This window comes from Ceratotherium simum, chromosome 22 (assembly GCF_057802395.1).
Source record: "Ceratotherium simum simum isolate JZ-2026a chromosome 22, ASM5780239v1, whole genome shotgun sequence".
NCBI classification, from domain to species: domain Eukaryota; kingdom Metazoa; phylum Chordata; class Mammalia; order Perissodactyla; family Rhinocerotidae; genus Ceratotherium; species Ceratotherium simum.
In genome coordinates, this window is record NC_141921.1 from 44,033,929 (window position 1) to 44,061,808 (window position 27,880).

Consider the following 27,880-nt stretch of genomic DNA (forward strand, 5'->3'; position numbering starts at 1 on the left):
GTCATCTGAAGCCAACCCCAGGGACTAGGAAGTCCTAGAGAATAGGGTGGACTCAGCGCCCTGGCAGCATACATAGGGGTTGACGACAGACGCTGGAGCCAGACCGCCTGGCTCACGTCCCAGCTCTGCTGCCACCTAGCAGCATGACCTTGGGCAAATTATCTACCCTCTCTGTGCTTCAGTTTCTTCATCTGTAAGATGGGGATAATAAAAGCCTAGGGTTACTATGAGGGTTAAACGAGGTACTATCTGTAAAGCACCTGGGCCCGAGCCTGGCCAAGGGAGACCCCTAATGGAAGTATTTGTTGAATAATCCAATGTGTGGATTGGCAAGACTCACATCTCCAAAGAGCTGTGACATTGAGGGCTGTGGGTTGGCCTTGTCTGGGAGAGGGGGGCATCCTCCTCTGTCACCCCACCCGACTGCACCTGGGGAAACCAGTAGAGTGGCAACCTGACCGTCCCGGATCTGTTCCCAAGGAACTGTGGGGGTGGTAACCAGGACCTGCAGCCTTAGGGTGAGCTGTTGCTCCCAGGTTTCTTTGGAGCATGGGATCCTTGTCCTTCCCACAATCCTTAGGGTGAGAGCTTGGGGCCATCATCAGTTTGGACATTAATGGGAAACTGGCCCTATGTTCCACTTTAAGCTGGAGAAATGGGAGGTACCATCATGTGTATTTATGAAAGCTGCAGCAGCCAACAGACCTGGGCAAGTCTGCCTTCTCTGGACTCAAGGTCGGGGAGTTTTCACTCGTTCCAGTAACAACGGAGGAGTTTCCCTGTGTGGGCCACCTTGTCAAATCATGCTCCTGTGTTCTGAAGTTAACCGCCCTGCCTTTGGGATTCAGCAGAGGTCCAAATCCCAGGGCTGTCGCTTACAAGCTATAGGACCTTGTACAAGGATGGTGACTGAAGCTTCTCTGAGACTCAGTTTATCACTTGCTAAATGGGCCTAACACTAGGGATTTCATAGAGCTGCTGGGGATCAACTGAGAGCAAGTCTGTAAAACCCATAAGTGTGTAACATACATACTAAGGACTTGACAAATGGTAGCTAAATAATGTATGTATGCATATGTATGAAATTTCTGTAGATCAATCGATCCATATATAGCTAACTCCTAAGAATAAGTTGATCTCTCTCTGTCCTCAGTTAGGAAAAGGTTGATTTGATGCATAAGCCAAAGAGTGACTTTAGGAGCTGGAAAACAAACAGAACCTTAAAGCTATGTTTAGTTAAAATGCCCAGTCAGCATAGCAATGAGTAAACACTTCAAAGCAATTCTCCCCTTTGTACAGCATTTTGACTTTTTACATTTATTTGCTATTTTTAATCTGGTGGTGATTTCTTCACCAAGTCGGGCTTCCTTCTTCAGAGATGGGGCCTTGAAAATTGCACTTGCTGGCACAGGGCTTTCTAAGTGGGAGCTGGGTTCCCTGGAGCACCCCCACATGCCACACACACACACACTGGCCAGTCCACCGTCATCCCCCCGAGCGATTCCCTGATGTCAGGGCCACAATGAGGAAAGCCCCTCTCCACAAGACCCCTTTCTTCTGTGGGGTCCAGTACGGGGCCCTGTGTCCCTGTAGTACTGTCTTTGGGGGCGGAAGAGACAGGCTGCCTCGGCCTCCTGGCCACTTGCCCCCACGGCGGCCACAGCCAGGGCCCTGGAAGAGGAGGGCTGCAGCCACGGGATGCCTGAGCCTCCTGTGTTACCTACAACCATGATTCGATCTTCTGAGTCAGGGGAGTTAGCACTGATCAAGAGTGCCAGGCTTTCCATCCTGCTGGGTTCATGCCAGGTATTTCTAGCCAGTAAGGAAGAATGGTGGCTCCTTTTTTCTCTACTGAGATACGACTTACATGCCATAAATTCCACCATTTAAAAGTGTACAATTCAGTGGGATTTAGTATATTCACAAAATCATGCAATCATCACCATGATCTAATCTCAGGACATTGTTTTCCTTTTTTTAATTCACATTTTTGGACAAGATCAATCTGTAGGTCAACTGGGGAGCAGGACTCCTCGGGCCTCTGTGGTTAAATTTAAGACCTGAATGCCTCCTGAGTGCACTGTTTCACAACTGTGTCTGGGGATGCGGGCGCAGCGCACCTGGGGGCATAAGTTGAGGCTTGTCCATGCTACCTCTGTAGCCCTCTGGGTTGTAAGTTAGCAGAGTGTGTATGTCCGAGTGCTGGAGGGTTCTAGAGGAAATACAAATGGGCTCTGCACCTGGCGGGGCTGGGAAGAGATGAGACAGACTTCAGCATAGAGGCCTGGTAAAACAGTAAAATAGTCCTCACTTACACAAAAATGCTTAAAGGAAAAAAAATGAGACCTGGATGTGGTTTGGCCTCTCTGGATGGAAAAGTGGATACAGATCTGGGTATTTCAGTCCTCTGTTTGCCAGAGTCTGGTGTCTCCAAAGTGTAGTCATTCATCTGTTAGCTGTCCAGGTCAAGACGTTTTGGTGGCTCTAAAAGGGAAGCGGGAAGAAAGGACCAAGGAGGGCAGAGGGTCTCAGACAGGAACGCTCCCAGGTGTACACGCACGGAGCAGAGAACCAAAGCTTCCTCAGGGCCAGCACTCCAGAGGTTCATTGCATGAGCTGCTGAATGCATGAAAGTGCCCGCCGTGTGCAGACACTCTCTCCAGTGCAGTCCTCACAGTTGCCCTGAGGGGCAGGGGGCTCATTCATTCATTCACTCATTCGTTCTATGTTATTTACTGAATCCATACCATGAGCCTGACGCTCTCTGTACACAGGAGGACACCGCGGCTTGGAGAGGCTAAGCAGTTTGCCAAATTGAGGCAAGATGGCAGGTGCTTAAAGAGCGAGGCTTGGGCATCTGAAAAGCATAGATTTGGTCCTGGTTCCCCGCCCCACCTTGTGATGGTGGCCAAGTTTTACCTTTCTGATCCTCCGTTTCTTCACCTGTAAGTGGAGCAGTGCCAGGACCTATCTCACCGGACTGTTGTGAGGATTGAGATTCCCTGGGCAGGGTTTACGATGATGCCTGGCACACTGAGCACTCAATGCAAGTAAGCTTTATTATTATTATTGCCCAAGGTCGTACAGTGAGTCAGGATTAGTGCCCGCTGTTTCATTCCATCGCCATGCGCTGCCTCCAGAGCCATCTGCCTCACTTCATCCTCCCGAGTCTTTGAGGATCTCCTGAGGCTTTCTTCACTCCATCTATCTCATGGTGATGGCCACCCCAGGAGGTGAGGATGGGTGGGGAACTGTCCCTTCCCCTGCACTGCTGGTGTGGGGAAAGGGAGGCCTGACCTGCAGCCATCCACGGACACCTGGACATTCTCACCTGCTGGCTGGGTCTCTCCTTCCCTAGGACTGTTCTAGAATCCCTGGAAAAGTCTAGGAAACACGGGCTCCATGCAGACTCATCCCTGTGAGTCTCTGGACCCTAATGCCTCAAATAGGAGCAGCTCACACCTGGCCTGCACGTGCTCCCTCCAGTGTGCCCAAATGTGATTACACATCTGGCAGCAGCCGCTTTTCTGTCCTCCCCCCAGGACCATTTTCTCTCAGTGCAAATGAGTTTCCAGCTCTCCCGTCAGGGAGCCCTTGCCTGCTGAGGCCAAGGAGACCTTTGCCCTTCAGCCTGCCGGGTCACGGGCGCATGGCAGAGTCCTGCAAGTGTGTGTGAGTGTGAGTCTGCAAGGAGGGTTTGCTTTTGATGAAGCGGTTTCTGTCCTGCAACAAGCCCGAGGGCAGAAACACTTGCAGAGGGAGGCCCGGGGGGACTCCCTTGCCCCTTCATACCTGGGCGCGGGACAGCTTGTCTCCCAAAGGCCTCGAAGTCCGGACCAGGTCGGACTGGGTGGGATCTACGATGGTTGGGGGCGGGATGGTGGCTGGGGATCCCCTTCGGCACAGCAGAGGGGGGTCTTCAGGACCGCCCCTGCACGTGCGTCCCCACCAAACCCAGGGCATCCCGCTCTACGCGCAGGGCAGCGTGGAAACGGCGAGGTATGGGAGGCGCGCATCTCACGGGCTACCGGGGCCTCTCCTCGCAGATCCGCGCTCAGGACCCACGTCCGCGTTTGTCTCTGGGAACTTTTAGGCGGGTGCGGGGGGCTCCGCCTGGTCCCTCAGCTGAGCCGGGCCCTGACCCGCACACGGTCCCCCGCCCGGTGCACCCGGCTCCCCAGCGCCGCGCCTCGGCCGTGACACCCCCACCTCCGCCTGCTTCTGCGCCCCGGGACGCGCGGAGCCGTGTCACCCCGGCGGCCGGCAGCGCCGGAACTTGGGGGCGCGGTGAGTGGGGGCGGGGAGCCAGGCCGGCAGACGGTGGCCGCGGCGGGGTGCCGGTTCCTGGCACTAAAAAGTCCTTTCCCGTCTCCTTGAGTCTGGGGCTGCGTGGGACCTTCGAGCTCTTTAGGCTGGCAATGTCTCGCAGACTACAGGTCCAGACCAGGGACACCTCCCTCACCCACGCCCGGGACGCAAGTTTCTTCTTCCCTCTTCCCCGGGAGAGGCCCGCGGGCTGGGCGTCGCGGCTAGCGCCCCCGTGGTTTCTGTTTGCTTTCTTACAGCCACCCCCCGCCCCCGGCCCTCCCGGGCTTCGGACCCGCCGCGGAGGGGCCAGAAGCCCGCGGAAGGGTCGCGATGGCCGTGGAGCCCGGGACATCGGCTCTGGGAGGCGCGCCCCGGGACCCCGCGGCGGGCGGAGGCGAGGAGCGCTGCGCAAAACCGGCGCTCTCGCCAGGGAAGGGCCAGCCCAGGCGGCGGCAGCGGTGGAGGGGCCCGAGGCCCGGACCCCGTGCCCGGGGGAACCCGCCCCACGGCCCAGCGCGCGCCGTCCCCTTGCAGTGCGCCCCGCCGCGGCGCCCCGGGCCTTGGGCAGCGCGCACACCCTATCGCCCGACGTGACCCGAGTGCCCGCTGCGCCCCCGCCCCAATCCCTCGCAGGCTGGCGCCGCCCCCACCCGCCCCTCCTTTCTCCGCCTAGCCCTTTTCTTTTTCAGGTGGAAGAGACGCCGGCGCCCCATCCCGGGGGCGAGCCGACTCCCCGGATCTGGGGCAGGGGAGAGGCGTCTCCCTCCTCGGGGCCGGGTGGTGAGCGCAGGAGGGAGGACCCAGAAGCGGGCTCTGCCTGGGCTTGCCTGGGCTTGTTCAGAGCCGGGCTGCTTCCCTCAGTGACCGTGCAGAGCTGGGGGGATTTCGAGATTTTCTGGAGTCTTGGAGCCAAGCCCCGGGAAGGAGGGAGCTGGAAGCCCGCGCGACCTGCTCGCCGCGTTCTGGGGTGAGAGCAGGTAAACGCTTGTGTTCTCAGTCTGTGTGAAAGTTCGAAAAGAAGGAGGCAGCAACTAGACCAAGTGCTTTAATAATAATAATAATGGAAACTCTGTTGAATTGTGTCGCCCCCGAGTCACAAGGAGAAGAATTTCCAAGAAGCAACAAAATGCTCTTTGATTTCATAATCTCTGAAGAGAAAGGGTTCCTTTTTTGGTTTTTGCACGGCTGGTTATTTCTTTCTTCCTCACTCTCCATCGTGGGTGCAGGAGGGCTCTCTGGTCTAGGAGTGGAAATGGGGACTCTGGCTTTACTGCTGCTGCTGACCCACAGGAGATGGGAGCAAATACCTCCATTTCCTGAAAGTGAGACTTTGGCTGAGACTAGCTCCCCAAAATGGTGAAACATCTCAGACGTGAAAGTGCTTCGGTCGCTAAAGTAGTGTTATAAGAGGTCAGGTCTGCCACTTTGTCTTTTAAAGAGAAGAACAGGAAAAAGGGTGTCAGCCTTCGTGTCCCCAAGGTGAACATGAGCACCCCTGCTGGCCGGAGCACTGTCCAGCCTGGGAGCTGCAGGTCAGGATGGAAGCTGCAAGGGAGGGGAGTTCACCGCATGGCAGGCAGCAGTGCGGTGGAGGCTCCTCCCCCAGGTTAGGTGGATGTGGGGCACATGCCCCAGCACCTTGACTGTTTCTGTGCCTGGTGGGGCACAGGGAGCGAGAGGACAGCATGGGTGTGCAGAAAGCCTCGGGGCCTGTGCCCTTCTGACACGTTCACGCTAGTCTCCTGCAGGAAGGAGTGGCTGGGCTTCCTGGATAAGTGCCTGTGGAACTCTTTAGCAGATGTCAAGAGTCATGTCAAGAGGCCCAAATGGCCCACTCTAAGTTATGGGTCTCAGCCCCCAGGTCTGAGAGATATTCAGGACAATGGCCCGTTCTCTGAGCCTCTGTGTCCTGCATGAACCACAAGTGCTGTGGAGTAATGGCTGAGATGGTGGGCTTGAGGGTCCCATTCCCCTTGAGGGTCTATCCAGGGGCAGAGGGCTGATGGGGCAGCATCAGCTGGTACCCTGGGGCCAATTGGCATCTGCTGCCCTGTAGGGCTAGTGGCCTATCTCCTTAGCTTCCCAAACCTGAGGACTGGCCAGGACTATCCTGCTGTGTCCTGCCAATTCAGCTTTCTCTCCAGCCTCAAGGATCTCCTGGTTAACAGGCTTGGCAGCCCCACAGACTACACTTTTATTTCCCCCTTTGGGTCTCTGGGACACATCACAAATCAGTAACGCTACACCTAGACTGGCCTCCGGGTCCTTCTCATCACATCATGCCAGGCAGTACTTCCCATTGATTGTGTAACCTGATTGCCATTCCCAGGCCTGCACCTGCCCTTGTCACTGGCCCCTGGGCCAAGAGGTGTAGGAAGATGAAAGGATGAACAAGATGCTGCCCCTGGTTATAGGCTGCTCAACCTCGGGTTAGAGGAGGTCAGACGTATCTAATAAGAAAATAACGAGGCAGGACTCATTCATTCATTCAACAGATATTTATCGAGTCCTTGCTATGTGCCAACATTATTTTATCATTGGGAATACAGCATCGAACCAGTACGCAAATTCTTGCTTTTGTGGAGCTGATCTTCTGATGGAGGAAACAGGCAATAAATGAACAAAATAAATATTTAAAACGATGTTAGGTTGTAATAAATGCTTTGAAGGGGTAGGAGGATAAAGAGTGCCAGGGAGGGGGTTAAGTCCCTGAGGGGAGGGGAGGGCTTTTCAGGCAGAAGGGCCAGCAAGGGCAGAGGTCCTGTGTTTGGTGCATTTGAGAAATTTACAAGAAAGCCAGTGAGGCTAGAGGTGAGCGGTAACAGGTGAAGTCAGGCAGGGGCCAGATCATGCGAGGCTTTGTATTCCCTGAGGACTTAGCATGAAATCCAAAGGGTGATGTTCAGCAGCCTTTGGAGGGTTTTGTCGTGATCTTATGTTTTAAAACTATCACTCTGGCTGTTGTGTAAAGAATATACAGAGCTAAGAGTGGCAGCAGGTCGACCTGCTGGAGGCTGTTCTTTGGTCCCACTAGAAACCACAGGGGCTTGGACTAGGGCTGTGGCGTGGAGGGCATAGAGGCAGCAGGTTTTGAAGGTAGAGCCAATAGAGTCTGTTGCTGAATGGACATGGGGATGGGGCAAAACAAAGAGGAGACAAAGATGACTATCTGAAGTTTGTGGCTTGCACAGATGGGGGAATCATTTATTGAGATGTGAAGAACTTGGAGGAGCAGGCTGCAGGGTTTTATGGGTGATCTGGAGTTCTGATTTGGCTACCATAAGTTGCCCATTTGACTCCCAAGTGGAGATGGCAGTGGGTGTTGGAACCTGGAGTGTAGGAGAGAGGTCAGGGCAGGAGGGGTCTCAGTGACTAAGATGATACCTAGTGCCATGAGACTGGGTGAGGCAAGGGAGTGGGTGGTGGAAGTTTGAGGGAGAGCAGAAAGTGGGAAATAGTCACCTTTGAGATGGAAAGAGAATGGACAAGGGAAGTGATGGAACAGTGCCTGGCATATGGCAGGTGATTGATAATGTTTATTGAGTGGATGCATGGATGGATGAGTAGATGCATGGATGGATGGGTGGATGCATGGATGGATGGGTGGATGCACGCATACCTGAAATGTTGTAGGACTGCTATGCAGTGCAGAATACCTAAAGGCCAAGTGGGGAATGTAATAGGATAGTAAATGTTCTGGGATTTCAGGGGCTCATAGGGCTGGAGAGAGGGCAAGACGGTTTTATAGAAGTAGAATGGATTCGATCTGAGCCTGGGAGAGCAGCCAAGATTCTGAGACATTTGTAGAGAAAGTAAAGGTAAGTTGAAGGGAATGGCATTAGCCAAATTAGGAACGCACAAGGCATGTTTAGCAGTCTGTTACGGATAGCAGAGTTGGACTGGGTGGAGGGTTCTTATGAAGGGGGTGTTGGTGGAGTGAAATGGCTGAGGGCTCCCAGGGGCTAGAGGGCAGGGGGAGAGACAGAAGAGTGAGAGAACCTGCCCCAGAGGCCTTGTTTTCATGCCCTGACCTCCACCCTGTCAGATTTTGTGTGACACCACCGAGTCAAGCGCGGGGATTATGATCTTCGTTCTTGATAGATGAGAAGTGAGGTTCAGGGGGTCCGTGGGACTCCCCTCCTTAGGAGGTGATGTTGACACAGGCTCACCCCAGAGCTCTTGAGCAGTTCTTGCTGAGTTCGCACTTGTGGCCATCGCTGGAGGAGTTGCCTGCATCTCTTGTGTTAGGACAGGGGACAGAAACACCTGCTCATATCACACCTTGAGGAAGAGAGTGCGGCTGCCTGGGTTTGGTTCCTCATCTATAAAATTGGGCTTATGTTGGGACTCACTTCGTAGAGTCACAGTATAAAATCAATTAGCTAATGTGCAGAAACATGGAGCAGGCACTCTGGCAGCTATTAGGTATTATCAGTCATAAAATGCTTTGCTTTCACAGATATTTATTACCTTCACTAAATCAGAAGAACCTTTCTCTACACTGATATAATCTAGTGAAGTTTTTGGAGTTTTTGGGTTGTTTGATTTTTGCATTGCAAATATCCCTATCTTCCCCTTCCTAAAAATTGATGCTTTCATTTTTTGTTTTTAACTAGTTTTGCACATATTTAAATGGAGTAAAATGCCTTGGGTTGATGCAAAGAGAATACACCCTGCTCTTGTGTCCCTGGCTGTGGGCAGATGGTAACTGATCCCAGTGCTTTCGGGGAGTTCCCATGCATGGAGCCCATGGCTGACCAGTCTTGCCCTGGGGCCCCACCCTGATCCCTGTGGTACCACAGGACCTCTAACTGCACTGTCGTTTGATGCTTGTCTTGTCCCTTCCTGAGAACGGAGCTGACTCACTCCCCCCAGCCTCCCCACCTCGCCTAGCACCCAGTGGGCAGCTCCTGCCTGGTTCCCATCGCCTCCTCTGGACAGAAGGCTCCTTCTCCTCTTGCCAGAGTGGCTGCAGGCTGGGTGTGCCTCAGCTCCCTCTGAGGAAAGTGGAGTTTCAACACTCAGTAGAAGGGAGAGTGGGCGGAGGAAGGGAGGTTCCATCCAGAGGAGAAAGAGCTGACCTGACAGTTGGGGGCGGGGGGCGAGTGTCGGTTGACTTGAACCAAATTGATTCCTGATCCTGGCATTAAACATATTCTGAGGCTGTCACATCATCTCGCAACAAAATTAATTAAAATGGACTTGAAATGAAAGTGGATAAGGCTACTGTCGCTATAACCCCTCTTATTATGAAACCCACCACCAGGGATGGGGTGAAGCAAGTTTAAAATCCTAGACCATGTGATTGACCACTGATCTCTACAGTCTCTCCTCCAGGATCACCACAAGGCAGGTAGTGGTTCTCAGAACTGTCTCCCCAAAACCCAAGCACATTCAGATCTCTCACCTCCAACCCCAAGAGACAGAGAAACAGTTCCTGATAATCTGCTGAGAAACAGCTGCTTGAGGGCCTGTGTTGAATTTGCTCACCCTGGGTACCACCCAGCCATCTGCCTGCCCTGAACACCCACCTCCCTGATCAGGGCAGAACCAGGCGAGGGATGTGGGCTGGGACGTAGAGACTCAGCAAGGGTGAGAGGACTGCTGCGTTGGCCTTTTAGCAGGAGAGAAGATGGGACAGGCCCAGAGTAATACTTCAAACCAGGTAGAATTTGCTTTTCACCCCTTTCCTTTCGGTCTCAAGCATAATGTCCCTTGCCCACTGTCCCACAATTCTGAGCCTGGGGTGCCCCACTTTGGCACCCACTGAGGACTGTCCTATCCCCTCAAAAGCCATTTAGCCCCAGAACACTTCAAAACTTCCATTCCCTTAGAGCCACTCAAGCCACATCAGGCCATGCTGAACTCAAGAAAAAAAAGCAAACACTTTCCCGCCTCTCTCATTCCCTCCCCTTCACCAAAGAATCACACCTTCTCCCAAATGCTTCCAGAAACGCAAGCTTCGATTGTGTACACATAGCACTAATTATGTTCATTTATGTGAATTGTTTCCATTTAAGCCTAATTACTGTACTGGAGGCTAACACTTACACTTATCCTTAATATGTGTCAAATTAACTTTGTTCAAGTTGTAGTTAAGGCAGAGGAGAAATAAATATAAAGAACGTTGTTTGGGAGTAAGATGGTCCTCATTTTATCTCTCATCTCCTCGGTGGTACTGGACAAGAATTGAACATCTCTCAACCTATTTTCTTGTCTTGGAATAAATCATCCTTGTCCTGCCTTCCTCGCAGAGTCGCTAGGAGGATGGCAGGAGACGCCTCATTCGTTCACAACTTTTACTCCTGGATCCACGCCCTGTTCAAGGCTCTGCAACAGCGGGTAAGACAGCATCGCTGCCCTCACGGACTTTAAAGTCCAGTCAGGACAACAGAAGGTAAATAAGGAATGCATAAATAACAGACATTTACTGAGCTCTTGCTGTGTGCACTGTGCTAAGCGCTTTTCAAATCTTTCCTTATTTAATCCTTATAACAACGCTGTGAGGTAGCTACTGTTGTCCCCATTTTATGTGTGAGGAAACTGAGGCTTGGGGGATCACATCGCAGGACACAGCGTGGTTATGGCAGAACCCCAGCTTGAATGCATGTAGTGTGGCTCACAGTCTGCAGTCGTAGGCACTCTGTTGCCACCAAGGTGGAGAGTGACTGCCCGGGGCCATGGGAACCGAAACGGGTGTGAAGGCACTTTGAGAACTGCAGTCACTGGAGCGACGTCCCGCCACCTTAGCCGTATTCTGTTGGTTAGAAGTAAGTCCTGGGTCCTGCCCATGCTCAAGGGGGTAGATTGCAGACCAGGAGGCCACCATCACAGGGACCACCCAAGGGTCTGTCCACCACAGTTTCTAATTCTATCTGTGGATCTTTTGTCCTCCTAGTTTCTTATCATGTCAGCAATTTACAACTTAAAAAAAAAAGTCAGGACACCTGCAGCATTTCTTACATTTTTTCCTGATCCCCCTGGATTTCAAGGACCTGCCCTCCAGGGAATTAATGCAGTCGTGGCTGTTTCCATGGTTAAATGGTCCTAGGAATTTTATGAAAGAGAAATGGAGCCCCAGGAACTGGAGGAGGAGTCAGCAGAGAGAAGGGAGAGCCCAGTGAAGAATTCAGACATTTAAAACGTTCAGACATCGGGCCGGCCCCGTGGCTTAGCGGTTAAGTGCGCGCTCCGCTGCTGGCGGCCTGGGTTCGGATCCCGGGCGCGCGCTGACGCACCGCTTCTCCGGCCATGCTGAGGCCGCGTCCCACATACAGCAACTAGAAGGATGTGCAGCTATGACATACAACTATCTACTGGGGCTTTGGGGGAAAAATATAAATAAATAAATAAAATTATAAAACATTCAGACATCAAAACTAAAATTCATCCATTCATTTATTTATTCAATTATTCATTCATTCCTGTGTTCACGTGTCCGGCACACTCTGGTGAGTCCCTCTGTGTTGTGTGTCCAGTACTGTTCTGGGCACTGACACAGACGTGGCCATGTCCTTCCACCGCATCCAGGGCAGAGTTAACAGAGAGGAGAGGGTGGGACACCCTCTGCCTGGGACATCACGGGCGGCTTCACTCCTCCTGGGCGGGGGACCACGCTGGAGTTCACTGCAGGGCCAGGCAGACAAAGGGAACAGTATGCTTCTTAAAACAGAATAAAGACAATTTACCTTTTCCTGCTGAGCCAGATTATCACTTTGAACATTTGTGGCTGGGCTGTGTAGTGTGGAACAATGGCCTGAAGGCCCCAGCCTCAGAGTTCAGGTCTTTTTAGTGTTGGCAAGTGTGTTTTACAGCATTTTCATTTCTTCTGTTGTCCTCTGCCCCTCACTTGTGTCTCCTTGGTTTTGTTAGTGAATCTGATTTCAGCAAACCTTTTCCTCCCTTCTGAGTTGCTGCTTCTAAATTACTGTGGGGTCAGAAACCCCCATCCCTGTATCAGGTTAGCATTGTGTGTAAGTAAGAGTTAATAAGTGGATTTCAGGGGCAAGCCTGCCCCCACCCCAGTATCAGAATAAGGAAGTGGGTGTCATTTGAAAACAAAAGTGTTACTTTGATTCATTGCTTTTGTTTACTATTAGTCATTCATTTACTTGATTTTGAATCTTAGCTAACTGTACAGTTGGGCTGACTATGTTTATTCAAGGAGATATTGATTAACAGATGTGAGAATATTAACAGAACACAATATTGGGAGTGTCAACTTAAAAAGCAAACTCGCCTCTTATTTTACCCTCAAAATGAGTTTATTCGGGAATAGCCAAAAGAATTGCAGTTGGGATGTGCATGCTATGGCCAACCATAGGCAAATCCAACAAACAAAGGAGGGGAGCTGCTTTTATAGAGAAAAGGGGGGAGTAGAGAGGGGCTGTTCTAAAGAAAATCCATTGGAGGAAAGTAAGAGTTCAGGGTGGCAACGGCTTCTCATTGGCTGGGCTGTTGTGGTTGGGAAGAGAAATCTTCCTTCAGTAGTAAAATAATTTTACTTCCCCTCAGAGATGGAAGGGCATGTCTCTTCCTGTTGGTGTAATTGAGGATGTGTGATGGGGATGAGGGCTCCCTCTACTGGCCTTCCCAACTCCAATTTAGTTAAGGTTCCTTTATTAATTTCTGCGGGGGGAACAATACGTTCTCAGGGAGGGCAGGAGCTTAGTCACAGGAGTTTGGGCTGCTCAGAGGCCTCGGTCTTACTCCTCCCTCCCCTGCCCCCTCCAAACTCCTTATCCCCCACCCCCAGTAGTTTAATGAGTTAATTGATGACGCCAGGAGAGTATTAGTTTCCTGCGGCTGCTATAACAAATTACCACAAACTGTGTGGCTTAAAACAACAGAAATTTCTTCTCTCACCCTTCTGGAGGCCAGAAGTCCCAAATTCAGCAGGACTGCACTCCCTCTGGAGGCTCTGGGGAAGAATGCTTCTGGTCCCTTCCAGCTGCTGGTGGCCGCCCTGGCACTCCTGGACTTGTGGCTGTATCACTCCAATCTCTGCCTCTGTCTTCACATCACCTCTGTATCTGTGTCTTCTGCTTCTCAAATCTCCTTCTGCCTCAGTTTGGAAGGACGCTTGTCATTGGATTTAGGCCCCACCCACATTATCTGGGATGATCTCAAAATCCTTAGTTAATCACGTCTGCAAAGACCTTTTTTCCAAATATGGTCATATTCACAGGTTCCAGGGATTTGACGTGGATGTCCTTTGTGGGGCTGTTTTTCAGCCTACCATGATGAGGGATGCAGCTAAAGAGTTTAGAAGGTGCTTAGTGCATAGTGGGGCTGCTTGATATTTCTGCAGCTGCTGTTTCTGTATTACACCTTCTTTTACTCATTCACTGAGTGTCTGGGTTTCTACTCTGGCCCACCACCATGCTGGGTGCCAGGGATACAAAAGTGAAGTGAGGCGTGGCCCTGCCCTCGAGGAGGCACCAGCCGTGTTTCCGGATGTCTGAGGTCTGCTCTGAGCACAGGCACTCGGTTAAGTGGACTTCCTGGCTGAGTGTGCGCGCCTGGCCACCTGTATGGTGTTGTTGCTTTGGGGCATGGCATGCCTAGTTCCAATACCCTGGTGTCCTTCTGAGGGCAGGTTTTGCTCAGTGAACCAGGGGTCAGGCAAGGTCTGAGGATGATGAATACTTGAGAGTGTCGGTGGAAAGTGGCCATCAGTATGTGGGGACAGGAGCAGAAGGCACAGCACCTGGGGGTCCACAAACATCCCTCCTTTATAATTTCTCTCGGGCCGGCCTTGAGCTGTCCGACCACGTTTGGACATTGGGTCCTGATGCTCTTCCTTATAAACAGACTTGATGCTTGAGCCCTTCTCATTGGAGGGCAGAAAGTAGGTTCCCCCGTTAATTTACCACCCAGTGCAGTGAATTCATATCTGCTTGGCTTCTGACTCTCTTCCCCTCCGCATCCCAGATCACCAGTTAACCTCCAGAGCCAGCAGCCCTGCACAGAGTGCCCGGACTGCAGCTACAGAGCGCTGCTCCCCTCTTGGGTGACCCAGGGGGGCAGCACCTCCATGGCAGCAAAGTGACTTCTCTGTCTATCCCACTGGGAATATTGCTTTTGTTGCCTTTGTTCCTGTATATTCTTAAGCTAAAGACACAAACACACACATAAACTTTAGATTATTATTTTGAACGTTATTTTGTCAACTTCTCTATTTCTCTTTACAACATTTTACAATGTATACTATATTGTTAAAATATGATGTCGTCATGGCCAAACCTTCCATTTCTAGTCTTGCCATTGATGTTAGTGGGGAAGTAGATGCCCTTAAGAATGTCAGAGCACGTGAGTTGTCCCGTTGGGTCGGCCCTGTCCACCCAGCTCTGCCCTGTCTCTGGGTGTCTGGGCCCCTCTTGCAAGGGGGAGAAGCTGGGAAGGTGGAAGGTCTTGGGGACGCATGTGAGAGTTGTTCACCAGGCTGTAGGGGACAGAGCCAGCGGAGGGGAGCCCAGAGCTCTCATGGTGAGAGAAGTAAGAGGTTAAGCAGTAGTGACAATGCCAAGCCTCAGGCCTGAGGCTGAGGCAAGACTGTAGATGGAAAACCAGAGCTCAGGTTCCGGGGGTAGGGAGGTGGGGCGCGATGGAGGTCAGCATGGGCGGTTCAAGGAGGCTGTGCCTTGTTGGAATTGAGAAGGTGCTGAGCTTAAAGGTGGGGGGTGGAGAGTGGGGGGCAAAGCCTTTCAGCCGTGCATGAGTTTCCTCTTCATCGTGAACTTCAGGGGTGAGCGATGGATCCAGAACCTTGTCTTGGTCTGAGGGGACCATTGGTGGTGACAGGGCACCTGCTCAGGGGGTGCTGGCAGGAGATGTAGGGGTGTCAGGCCCGCAGCCTCCCTCCCCGCCGGGCTCCTGGCCTGTGCGTGGACTTGTTTTTCTCATTTCCTGAGATTAGCTGGAGAGAGATGCTCGTTCAGCACCAGGTGCCCTCTCTCATCGCCTCTGCCCTTTCTCTTTGGCCTTTGCAGAATCTCACTTGGGGCGGTTTCTGGGGTCTGGTGACCTGGATCAGCAGCCAGTGCAAGACTGCCATGGAGAGTGTCCTGAGCAGGTGAGGTGTATTCCCAGGAAAGTGGGCATGGATACGAGATATTCTGCCCTCCTTCTTTTTTTTTTTAATGTTCTTTTAAAATTATAAAATTAGGGGCTGGCCCGGTGGCGTAGCGGTTAAGTTTGCACTCTCCGCTTCAGTGGCCCGGGGTTTGCAGGTTCGGATCCTGGGCGCAGACCTTCGCACCACTCATCAAGCCATGCTATGGTGGCATCCCATATACAAAATAGAAGAAGATGGGCACAGATGTTAGCTCAGTGACAATCTTCCTCACAAAAATAAATAAATAAAATTATAAAATTAGTAATAATACCCCTAAAAAGTCACAGTCCAGAGATAGATGAAATTAATGGGTTGGGTCCGTTTCTGGCCTGCCTCTCCACCCAACTCCCAGCTCCCCAAAGGCGGCCACTGTCTGCCCTGGGTGTGTGTCCTTCCCGCCCACCCAGCTCCCTGGGGTCGTTTTTGTTAACTGTTCGCTAAGCCTTACGGCAGACCAGAAAAATCTCCAGGAGTGTGATCTGCTCCTTATATTTCCGGAGCCTCAGGCTCTGCGAGACTCACATCCAGACCTTCGATTGCAGGGGCCTGGAGGTAAGAGCTAGGGTAACCCCAGCTGTCATCAGCTCAGCTCTGGACCCTGGGGGCTCACCAGGCAGGAGTGACTGCGAATCTTCCTACTCAGGTTCCCCCCACACAGCTTGTCTCTGGAGGTCCGGGGTGGGGTCTGGCTGGACTCAGCTCGGGCTCTCAGTCAGCTCTCAGCTTCCCTCCGTGCCTTGCCTTCATGTGATATGAAGGTGGACACTTCCCCTTCTCCCCCCTCCCCATCCCCATGCGCACTTGGCTGTGTGGCCTCTGCATGTTCCACTGGCCTGGCAGGTCAGGAACGCAGAAAGAAAGCTTTAATGGGCGAGGCTCTTATTTATTCAGGCGAGACAAAGTGTGTGAAAGGTCCTCGATGCCTGTGAAGCACCTGCCACAGGGGAGGTTGTCTGCTCTGACAAGGCTCTCACCGCTTTCTCCATAGCTTCACTGTGAGCTCTTCAGAGCCGAGCAGCAGGGGGCTCAGTACTGAGGACTGGAACCCTTGGCCAGGGCGAGTGGAGTCCTGGAGCAGCCAGGCAGCTCGCCCAAGCTGAGGTCTTTTCCCAGAGGCCCAACCAAAGATACCGACCCCGTGATCGCCTGGCCTTGCCACAGATAGGAGGTGTCCCCACCAGTGGCCCTCTGGGCTGAGGGACATGTCTGTCCAGTGACTAAAGGTGACCATTTGCCGGGACTTTTAAAGAAGAGAGAAAAATATTTTTCATGGTTTTAGAGCTGTTCCTCAGTCGCAGTACTAGTGACATTTGAGGCAGGGTGATTCTCTGTTGTGGGGGCTGTCCTGTGTGCTGAGATGTTCAGCAGCATTCCTGGCCTGTACCCACTGGATGCCAGTAGCATCCCCCACCCCCAGTTGTGACAACCAGAAATGCCTCCAGACTTTGCCAAATGTCCCCAAGGGGGCAAAATCGCCCCCATTGAGAACCACTGGATTCGAGGATTCAGGACTGGGCTTTCTGTGACCCCTGCTTTGGCATCGTAAGCTGCCCCTTGCTCGGGTGCAATTTTCTTTGTTCCTTTTCCAAAAGGCTGACCTCATCGGGTTCATTTGTTTGTTTCGTTGACTCACCCAGCTCTAACCACAAGCAGCCTTCCTACTTTGGGGGATCCCAAATGACTTATCATGGGACTTTGTATGTAAATTTAAAAGATTCTTGTCTACTAAATTGGAGGCACTTCTTTTTTAGCTCCACTTGGTAAATAACTTCCCCAAAATATTTAAGGGCACGCCGAGCTGCCGCCCAGGATTGTATTGTGAGCACCTTCGCAGTTCAGTTTTCCGAAATCGCTAAGCATTTCTCTCCTCTTAGTTTGGGTCTTAGCCCAGTGACTACAGATGATCTAAGGGCCAGGGCAGTCTGAAGTTGGCTAGTGCTTGGGGGATTTTCTTAAGGCCTCTGACCCAGGCCTGGGGGGGTAGGAAGGCAACGGACGGGCTGCTTGAGAGCGAGAAGGGGAGAACCAGGTCCCAGGATGGACCCGCAGGGTCACACCCCGCTGCTGTTTATCAGGCTCCTTGAGTAAGACCCAGCCTGTTCGCTAGCCCTTCTTGGGGCCACAGAGCGAGCCGCTCGCTTGGAGATGGGGCTTCACAAAGCAGTGGTGCTCTGAGGGCCGACTCAGCCCTGAGGTCGGAGGCCACGCCCAGCGACAGCAGCCTTCTGCTTCCCGCCTTCTGTGAGTGGGGCTGTAACCCCAGAGGAAAGAGGTTGGGTTCTGTCTGAATTCCCTCACTGGTCCTCTCATGGCTCCTTTCCTGCCTCACTGTCTCCTTCCTGCTTTCCTAGTAGGGGCTTCAGATCTTAGCATCTGCCTTGCACTTGAAAACCTAGTTATAAGATCGTTGTGCCCTCAGCTCTCCTCTCGGGCGTCGCCGTTTCTGTTCTTCGCTGGCTTCCAGAGGCTTGGCTTAATTGGCAGCCTCCGAAGCATGCGACTGAACTTGAGCGGTGGTTGGGATGCCCAGGCCCGCCCCTCCCTACGTACCATCTGTGACCTTATGTTCAGACGGCTGTGAGCTCCCCTGCTCACTGTCGACTTGCAGTTGACGTGTGTCAGGGGCCAGGGAGTGAAAGGGAGGAGAAGCTAGATCTGGCTGCCAAGGGCTCCTAGTCCTGAATGGCGGGAAAATAACCGGTGATGCCGCTGGACCCCCACGCCACCAGCACTACCAGCTGTGCCCACCAGCATCTGGTTAATACATCAAGCCAGGTCCTCCTCTTACAGACTAGACAGTGCCCCAGGTACTCGGTGATCCTATCGAAGGGCTGGGACAAGAGGGATGGGTGGGCCTGTGTGTGCTCAGAGCAGAGTTTTGGGGTGCCTGGAACTTGCCCTTTGCTCCCTGGGGCTGTTCTGCCTTTACCTGCGCTGGGCCTGGCAGAGCTCAGAGTCTTCCGGATTCCAGTGTCTGCGGTAGCCAGTCTGTTGACTGCTGGAGTAAAGCTACTTTCCCAAAATAGCCACCCAGAGGGAAAGAGCAGCTCTGGAATCTGACCCTGCTGATCACCGTGATGGCCTTGCCCAGGCTCCTGGTCCCACCTGGCCCCACCTCCCTGACCATCACCAAGGGACTGATGGTAGATGTGGGGGCCAGGGTTTTTCCTCTCACTCTCTTCCTCCTTCCTCTTCCCTTTTGTTCTTTCTTCCCACCAGCTTTAGGTTTAGAATCCAAATGACTTAGGAGAGATGTTCCAGTGCCTGATTGGCTGGGGGGGCGGGGGGCAGGTCACAGTGGGGGGAGCAGAGAGGGGAGGGGACCTGTGTGCCGGCACCTCTCTGCAGGTGAGTGCACATCCATGGAGGGGCCCAGGCGCTGGCCTCGAGTCTGAGTCCGGCCCCTGGCAGCCTTGCCAGGCCCGGAGGCAGCAGCACGCCCGACAGGTCGGACAGGTGGAGCCAGCCCCGCGGTTGCGGGTCCACAGCTGAAGGTCCGATCCCTGGTCCTCCCTCAGCCCACAAAGCAGGTAACCCACCTTTTCATTTTTTCTGCCGGTTTGGTTCACTGTCAATCAGGGAACACTTACAGCTTGAGAAGAAGGCCTTTGGGATTAGCAGGGGAAGTCGTGAATTTGTTTGGAGAGGGATTTGCTGTGTTTGTGTGTATGAAATCTGGCCTTGGCATAAGAGAAACATTTCTAATTGTCTGGTCCTTTGTTCTGAAAAGTAAATTTTTTATGGAGCCTGGATGCTTAACGGCAAATTGGGAAGACAGGGTCCAGAAACGATGAGATTCTTTTTGTAACTGCAAATGGCAAGCCTGTGGAAGGCTTTGTTGTGGTTAGGTGGCTGTCTGTCTTCCATTTCCATAAGGAGAGGTTGGGGTGGGGGCTGCCTCTGCTCAGCACCAGGGCTTGGCTTTTTCGGGGCAGCACCCTCAATGCCTACTCAGAGAAACATGGGGCATGCGGGGCTGCTTCCAAAACTCAAATTTATATTACAGCCCCTTGGGCTGGATTGTATTTTGAAATTGTTTGAAATTTTGAAATCACCTCTCCCGTTAAGAAGACGAGACTTGTGAATGCCAGGCTCCAGCATTTTCATTCCCACTGTATTTAGCCAGTGAATCTTCCCTTAGTCTGCCTTTTGGGGGATTTCTGGCCTGAGGACAGGAAGGGAAGGAGCCCAGGTCTGAAGAACAAACCCAGGACTCCACGCCTGAAGCAAGGACTGGTTTTGTCTTATGTGACATTGTTGAAAAGGTATTTACCGTCTTCGTCTCGACAGTCCAGTCGGTACTCTCTCCTACCTGCTGCCGTCATGGAATGTCGCCCGGATGCTTCCTGAGAAGAGGGCCTCCCTGGGAGTGAGAGGCTGAGGGCAGACACCACGATTGTCTAAAGCTGCCCTTGCACGTGATCCGTTGCAGTGAGAGGACAGGGAAGCTGATTCTGCTGTCATTGAACCTTTCGTGACAGAGACATTGCTTTTTGTTAAGTGGTTTGATTTTTTTTTTTTAATTCCGAGCCCAAATTGCTTAGACTATGGGATATATCAGTTAGGATTCCTTCCTCTGCAAGTAAGAGAATGACTTAAATAATCAGAACATTAAAAATGTTATAAAACGTTAAGTCCAGAGGTCGGGCAGCTTCGTGATGAGTAATATCCAGTGGCCCAGCGATGTCAAGGAGTAAGGTTCGCTCCGTGTGTCTGCTCTCTCATCCTCCACATACTGACTTCGTCTCCCACCAGTTCCCATTCTCTTCCTGGGGGTCTCTTGCTATGAATGAGGAAACCTTTCCCAAAGCCCCTGCTGACTTTCCCAAGAATCTCATTGGCCAGAATTATGTCTCCTGCCCAGCCCCAGGCACTCAGTGGCAACAGAAGGGGTTATGGTGATGGAATTCACGCGGCACATAACTAGGGAGAAGAGGATAGATCACCCGAACCAAATCAGGGCCTGTGATCGGGAGAAGAAGGGGCGTGTATTTGGGGCAGGCAACGGACAGTATCTGCTACATCAGAAAATTTATATGTATTCAGATTTCTAACTGACTTGGGGGTAATACAGTAACTCTTACTCCTAAAATACATATATTTTATACTCAATTGTTAATGCAAAGGGTAGTTTTAGATAATCGTGGTGTCTACTCAGCCTTTTGCTTCCCAGGGAGGCCCTCTTCCCAGAAAGCATCTGGACTGGTGGTTTTCAAGCGTTTGAGCTCTTTTCCCTCTTGGTGAACCTGCTGCCTCCCAGAGTTGGCTGCTCAAGGCTCCATCCCCAAGAACTAGAATAGGAAAAAATGAGAGTTCTAAATATTGAGGTGTTAGACGAACAAGTCTCCCAGCTCTGCAGAGGGAGAGGCAACAGGCTTCTGGCTGGCAGCTCCCAAGAGCCGGCAAGCACACCCGCCATTCACCCGGGACACTGCAGGATCAGCGAGGGACAGGCGTGCACCAGCATCACCCACTGGGGGTTTGCTGGAGTTTTCTGTTTTCTCCAGGACAGGCACAGGTGGCTCCTGAAACTCGGGAGAAACGAGAGTAGTGGCTGCCCTGCCGGGAAAGCTGGTTCCAGTGGACACAGACCTGATGGTAATTTTTGAGGCTGAAAATATCCAAGTCGCTCTTTCTTGGCCCCGTCCCTGGGACCCCCGTTCTTAAGGCAGGTTTCTCTCTGCCCTGGGTCCACCCTGGACGGTCTCCGAAGCTCCTCTGAGCCACCATCAGCTTCCTGCAGCTGGGTCAGGTTTTCCGGATGAGATCAACGCAAGGGCAGAAGAATTCCTTCGAGCTTTCGACGTCGTCGTGAAACGCAGGAGGATACTTCTCAGTACAGTGCTTCTTCCACAGGCAGGCGCTTCAAGAACACCTGTTCTCCTGGTTCAGAACTGCTTGTGGTTGTAATTTTGCATGTCTGTGATTTCTGCGCATCTCTCCCCATGGATCCCCCGAGGGCCAGGACGGCCACCGTCCTCCCTGTCCAGTCCTCAACACCCAGCGCAGCTTCAGCCCATCTCAGGCGCTCGGTTGGTAGGTAATGGGTGCGTGAAGGTCCGGTCATGCTTTCTGAAAGACGTGCTGTGGGATTAGGAGGCTTCCAGAGAGAATTTCCACATCTCCTGGAGAGGGAGGGCTTCTGCTTTCCCAGGAATCATAGCATCCAAGAGCCTTGTTATGACGGTCTACTTTCTCTTCAGCACTTAAAAGTTAAGTGCTAGGAACTTAAAACTCTCCTGGTAAAAATGACTTCTGGTTTTCTCGCATTCCTGCTGGTTCCTGGGCCAGCAGCACTGGTTCTGCAGCAAGACGCCTCGGGCCTGGGGCTCAAAGGGCCGCTGTAAGGAGAAGTGAGGTGAAGGCAGAATCAGGGCTCTGAGCTGAGCTCCAGGCCTTTTAAGCATCTTGTGTCCATGCAGCAGAAGCTCGCCTGGTAACTGGACCACAGGCCTTTCCGTAGAAAGGAATGTACGTTTCAGTCTAAGTGTGTTCCCTCTGACCTCGGTGTGACTCTCCAGGAAAGTCTGACTGGGTTAAAGACTGCTGATTTGGTGTATTTTGTGTTTCATGGAACAGTGAAATTTCAGGCACTGACTGATTATTCACCTTTTCCTGAAGTCCTGCCTCTTCTGTCTGACTAGAAGATTATCCCTGAAGTCCAGGCCTCCTCTCTCTGACTGGGAAGATTGTCTCTCTGTCTGACCAGAACTGCAAGACCAGCCCTGGTGCCTGGGGCGCAGCCTCCATAGACAGACTCTTCACTCAGGTCACTGCCCAGATTCAGAAAATGTGGTTCTGCGTGGAAATCAGGGGCCGGGCTGCTTAGCAGGAGAAGGTCCATCTGGTCTTGCTTTTCTGAGCCATCTTCTCCTTTGGGACTGTTTCTGAGCCGGAGGGTGGGCTGGATCAAGGCTGTGGCAGTTCCCTTGTCTTCTCACGCTCTGTTAGTGCTTGTTGAGACTTCTGCTGGGGTTCAGAGCAAGCCCCATCCCCAAGAAATGCACAGGCCCTTCCACCTTCCCGACCCGACCTTTGTTCTCTGCAGCAGCAGTGCCATGTGCTGGGTCCCAAATCAGTGAGAGCTCGTGAGCCCACTCCCGCCCCTCACACCCCATCTTTGGGTGGGCCAGCCGGTCCCAAATGCTGTTCTGTGCTCACAGAGACCATGTGTGCCACTGTTGCTTTATTTCCACTGTGTCTCTGTCTTTACCTCGGGAAGTCTTTCTGTTGTCAGTATTCGGGGGTCCCCATCTGGGTGTTTAGATGGGGGGAACTTGATTCAGGCTCCTGCTTCTCCCTGTGCTTTTTGAGGACATGGTCCCTGCGGAAAGTGCCTTTGGCCCCGTCCCAGACCTGCCGGATCAGAAGCTCCGGAGTGGAGCTGGGAAACTGCACTTTACCAAGCTTCCAGGTGATTCTTCCACACAATAAAGCTCTAATCTGATAAATGTGCTTTGTTGGAACACACCTTTGGGAGAAAATTGGACATATTAGGAGCATTTTTCCCACACTAAAAAATCGTAATTCAAGTCCAGTCTGGCTTGCTTTTTGGCAGAGCATTTCAGGTTCAGCTGTTCGGGGGCAAAGGACTAAGGTAAGAGTGAACTCCCATCTACACCCACTGGACATTCAGTAGCCCTGGGAGGGGAGCCTTGTGCCTGCCTGCTGGGCATGTGGGAAGGCCTCGGGGGCTTCCTCCTCTTGGACAGAGAGGTTGTGCTGGCTCGTGAGCTGCTTTTATCTGCACCACCTCGCCTGTAACTCCGGTTTGTCGGACCTCCCCTGCTGGGGTAGAGGTCACAATGACCCTCCCGAGAACACCTCTGTACGTCCCCACACCCACACGGAAGAGGAACTGTCCCGTCGGTGGTCTACATCCAAAGCGGTTAGTCCCTGGATCCTCAAGCAGCCTCTGTGATGGTCAGCATGAGGTATCAGCTTGGCCAGGCTGGACTACCCAGTAATTCAACCAAACGCTAATCTAGGTGCTGCTGGGAAGGCGTTTTGCAGATATGGGTAACATCTACAATCAGTTGAGTTTAAGTAAAGATTATCCTTGATAATGTGGTGGGCCTCATGCAATCAGTCGAAGGCCTTAAGAGCAGAGCTGGGGTTTCCCTGAGGAAGAAGAAATTCCGCCTGCGGACTGCAGTGTCAGCTCTGCCTCAGAGTTTCCAGCCTGGCCTACCCAGCTGACACAATCACGTGAGCCAATTCCTTGAAATAAGTCTCTTAGTCTGTATCTCCTTCTGGTTCTGTTTCTCTGGCAGAACTCTGACTGACACACTCTCTAAATGGTGCCCCGGATGGGAGAGAAATCACTGCTGCTTTGTTCTATTGTTTCCTTTTCATATAGACACGTGGATTTTAAACTATCATCATTGTCTAACTTTTTGTCTTCCAGGGAAGCGCTGGCTGGTTTTTCCCTCCTTCTCAGCTACTGGTGGGCCAGCCCTGTTGGGATCTGTTGCCAGTCTCAACTTTCTCCTCCATCCTCTCTTTCCTTCCCGGATTTCCTTCTCCACAGGTCCTGGGGAGAGGCAGGACAGGCCTGCCCCAAGTCGTCGGCAGGGCCAGCTGTGAGTGTTTCTTTGGCAGTGTCTTAGCTGGTTGTTGTGAGTAATAGTGAAGGAAGCAATCAGCAAGTATACTGCCCTAGAAGTGCTGCACGTTGTTGGGCCGAGAGGAAGAAACAGACGGGAGACGCGAGCCAGCGAGAGACGCCCGGGCCAGGACGTTGGCAGCTCTGCTCCGCCATGTCGGTTGGTGAGGGCTGCTGGGGAAGCAAGCTCTAGGCCCTGGGAGCGGCCTGCTCACAGATGTTGAAGGAAAAAGACACGCAGGCTTGCGCGTGGGCGGCTCCGGGCTGGGAAGGGTTTGCACATAGCCATAGTAATAGCCAGCATTTACGGAGCACTTACTAGGTAGGAAGCCCTGTTCTAAGCATTCCAAATGTGTTATCTCGTGAGCAAGAGTCTGTCGTTCTCACCATCTTAGAAGAAGACAGAGGTGCAAAGAGCAAAAGTAACTAAGGATGCAACTGATAGAAAGGGGGACGACCTTTGAACCCAAGCAGTCTGGCTTGAGAATCTGTGCCCTACCCACTGGCTCCTGTCCTTAGAGATGGCCCTAGGGCAGTATGGCTGCCCTGTGGACCTGCTTTGTGGCGAGACTTGAACGTGGACACACGTGCGTTCTCTCTCCCCCCATGAGACGAATTTCGAATGCAATCGTTAGCTTTGGAGAATGCGCCTTTGTGGGCACTGGAAGATGTGTCTGCCTTGGGGGGAATTTTTCTTTTCGGCTGAAGCCGGGCCCAGGATGTTGACGGGAATGAGAATTTGGTGGTGTTTTCTGCTGCAGTGGCTGATGGGAAAGGTTCCTCCCAAAGGGAGCCCAATTGGGAAGAGAGTTCAGTTCTCTGGATCCCACCAGCTCCACCTACAGGTGCCAGCTTGGGGTCCAGTGAACTGCGAGGCCAGCTGGATTGCCATGGCAACAGGAACCGGACCCAAGCCAGCAGAGAAGGGAGAGCGAAGACACAGTGGTGGCTTCTCCAGGTCTTGGACCACAGGGCACATCCATGGCCTCCAATGAGCCTGGGATAACCTGTTAGCGGGCTCTGCACGTTGACAGAACCCACTAAACCAGCCTTTGGTCCTTGCCTTTGTCCCGTTGGTGTCTTTGTATCCTTTAATGTTGAGCTATGAGTACTCCAGTTCTCTGTCCCACTGATTTTTTCCATTGTTCTCCAAACTAGTGCTTATAGGAATTCACCCAGATCTGAAAGGTGAAGCCAAATGTTGGTGGCTTGCTCCTCTGACCCCATTGACTAAGACAAGCCTCCAGCGTCCATGAGGTGATGGGGCTTCCGGCACCTCTGATGCAGGCCAAGGACAGCCTCTGAATGCTCCCTCTGCTCCCCTTCCAGCCACTGCACAGGGTACCTCCCCTGCTCATGCCCGCCTGCCTGGACCCCATCTTTTGGCTCTGTCTTGCTATCTCGGTGCTTCCTGGCTCTGAGGGGAGAGGAGCCCATTTCCTTTCTGACCACTTGATGAAAGTCAGAGGTCCCTTCCAGAGGTTTTCTGGGATTCGGAGGCTGACCTTGGCGTTGACACTGTCCGGCTGATAGGTCCCTCGTCCAGTCTAAGCCAGCCCTCTTGCTCTCAATGCTAGAGAGCAAAGCGGGCAGCCAGGCTCCCTTTAGCAAACTGGATTCCTGTGGGAATTGTTCTAGTTCTCCTCAGAGCTCAGAGGGCTTGCTGCAGAGAAGGTCCCTTTGTGACGCCATTGGATTGGCCACGCCCATGCCCAGTTGGCCACAAGTTCCCCTCTGCTCCCTAGGCCCGTGGAGTGGGGCGTGGGCTGGAGTGGGGCCGATGGAATGCCTGGAATGCTGGCTGCTGTGACAGACCAACACTCAGATCCCTCAGGGGAGTTTTGACCAGGGCAGCATTTGGGATGGCTTCTGAGCCGAAGTCTTTACATTTTTCCCAGTTTTAGGCAGAAGTAAAGAATGCCTGCCTTCTCCCAGCCACCAGTTGGTTCAGGGTCTTGAACTTTTAAATTAAAGGGACGACACTCGTGGATTATGATCTAATGAACCTATTTATTGTAGTTCAGGTAGAATCATTTGCAAATAACCTCTTTTCCTACCTACCTTTGCTTTTAGTTATGCCAACAAGAAACAAGAAAAATGGTCCTTCTCAGACAGAGTTCACCCGCAGAAGTTCTTGGGTAATAAGTAAGGAAATGGAAACGGCAGGCAGTCTTTGCTTCGGTTCAGGTCTTTGATAAAACTGATGTCTTTGTGGCAATTTAATTTACTTCTGCAGTCTTTAGAGCAGATGTGTAGGATAGATCCTGTCATCTTTGTATCTGACAGTGGTAGAAGAAATGTATTGGGGTATATATCCAGCTCTTTATCTTTCTATCACTCCTGGGGAGATGGGAGGAGCAGTGTTGGCTCCATGGGAGTGAGTTTAGAATGGATTGAGACAAAGAGGGGCTGTTTGTCTCTCTCTCTCTCTCTTTCACACACACACGCGCTCGCACATGCGTGCCCACTGGCCATGAGTTTGGGGAGTTCGAGGTCCAGCAAGTTGAGGATACCCCGACCCTTGGCAGAGGGCACTTCTGCTTTTGGGACTGTGCGGGCACATTCCAGTCAGTAGCTGGTAGGTGGGAGAGAGGGGTCAAGAATTTCACGATTGGACTTGAGTTTGGAGGCAGGTGGAATTAGGCGCAGATTTTATGTTTTGGGGGAAAGTATTTGATCTTCTTGACTATGAGGCAAATAGATTAAAATATATATTTGGGGGCCGGGCTGGTGGCATAGTGGTTAAGTTCACATGCTCTGCTTCGGTGGCCTGGGGTTTGTGGGTTTGGATCCTGGGCGTGGACCTACACACTGCCCATCAAGCCATGCTGTGGCGGCGTCCCACATTCAACATAGAGGAAGATTGGCACAGATGTTAGCTCAGGACCAATCTTCCTCACCAAAAAATAAATAAAATAAAAGATATATTTGATTTAAAAATATATATATACATATATATTTAATAAGCTCTGCAGATTGTACTAATATCAATTTCCTGGTTTTGATGTTGTTCTGTAGTTACACAAGATGTTACCACTGGGAGAAACTGAGTGAAGGGGACACAGGATCTCTCTGTACCTTTTTTTTCGCAATTTCCTGTAAATCTATGATTATTTCAAAATAAAAAGTTAAAACATATATATTTATATTTGCCTAAATGCTAGTGTGGTATCCTGGATTGGATCCTGACTGAAAAGGGACATGAGTAGAAAATCTGGTAAAACACAAAAAAGGTCTTTGGCTTAGTTAAAAGTAATATACTAATGTTAATTTCTTAGTTTTGACAAATGTCCCATGGTTGTGTAAGATGTTAACATTAAAAGAAACTGGGTGAAGGGTATAATGGAATTCTCTGTACTATCCTTTGCAACTTTTCTGTAAATCTAAAATTATTCCAAAATAAAAAGTTTATTAAAAACAAAAGTGTTTATATATACATATTTATGTATGTATTATATTTATGTTTGAACACATCTAGGCACCCAATGCCCTTAAAAAATACTCTTTCTTTGGATGAGGCACCAAATGGTGCCCCTGAGGTGGGTCAGTAATTAAGGGCCCTTTTGGTAAATGAGCTGCAGGATCATTTTGCTCCCTAATTTGGCTGAGTGGCCAGAGGGAACCCGACAGAGCTCTTAAAACCCAATAGGAGCCCTGAATTCTTCCCTCTCTGAATCACCCGTTAGGGAGAGTCCATTGTAATACAATCCCATTTTTCAGATCAGAAACAGGCACAGATGAGAACTGATGTAATTAGAATGAGATTTCTTGGAATATTTAAAACCAAATTCTTTTCTGTTTTCCAAGGTTGTGCTTGCAAACGTACAAAATAATCTATAAACTGTAGCTGT

The 27,880-nt window shown here is 51.7% G+C and overlaps 1 long non-coding RNA gene across 3 annotated transcripts; it reads left to right on the plus strand.

Moving 5' to 3' along the window:
- The first annotated feature begins 4,903 nt into the window (after positions 1–4,903).
- Positions 4,904–27,452, plus strand: LOC147914152 (uncharacterized). 3 transcript variants are annotated; one of them, XR_015555871.1, is made up of 5 exons: positions 4,904–5,285; positions 10,563–10,705; positions 15,300–15,382; positions 18,773–18,954; positions 20,932–27,452. It is a non-coding gene; the product is annotated as an uncharacterized LOC147914152 (long non-coding RNA). The 3 variants fall into 3 exon arrangements; XR_015555869.1 differs by having other exon boundaries at positions 4,912–5,285; positions 18,773–27,452; XR_015555870.1 differs by having other exon boundaries at positions 4,926–5,285; positions 10,563–10,650; positions 18,773–27,452.
- Positions 27,453–27,880: the final 428 nt, after the last annotated feature.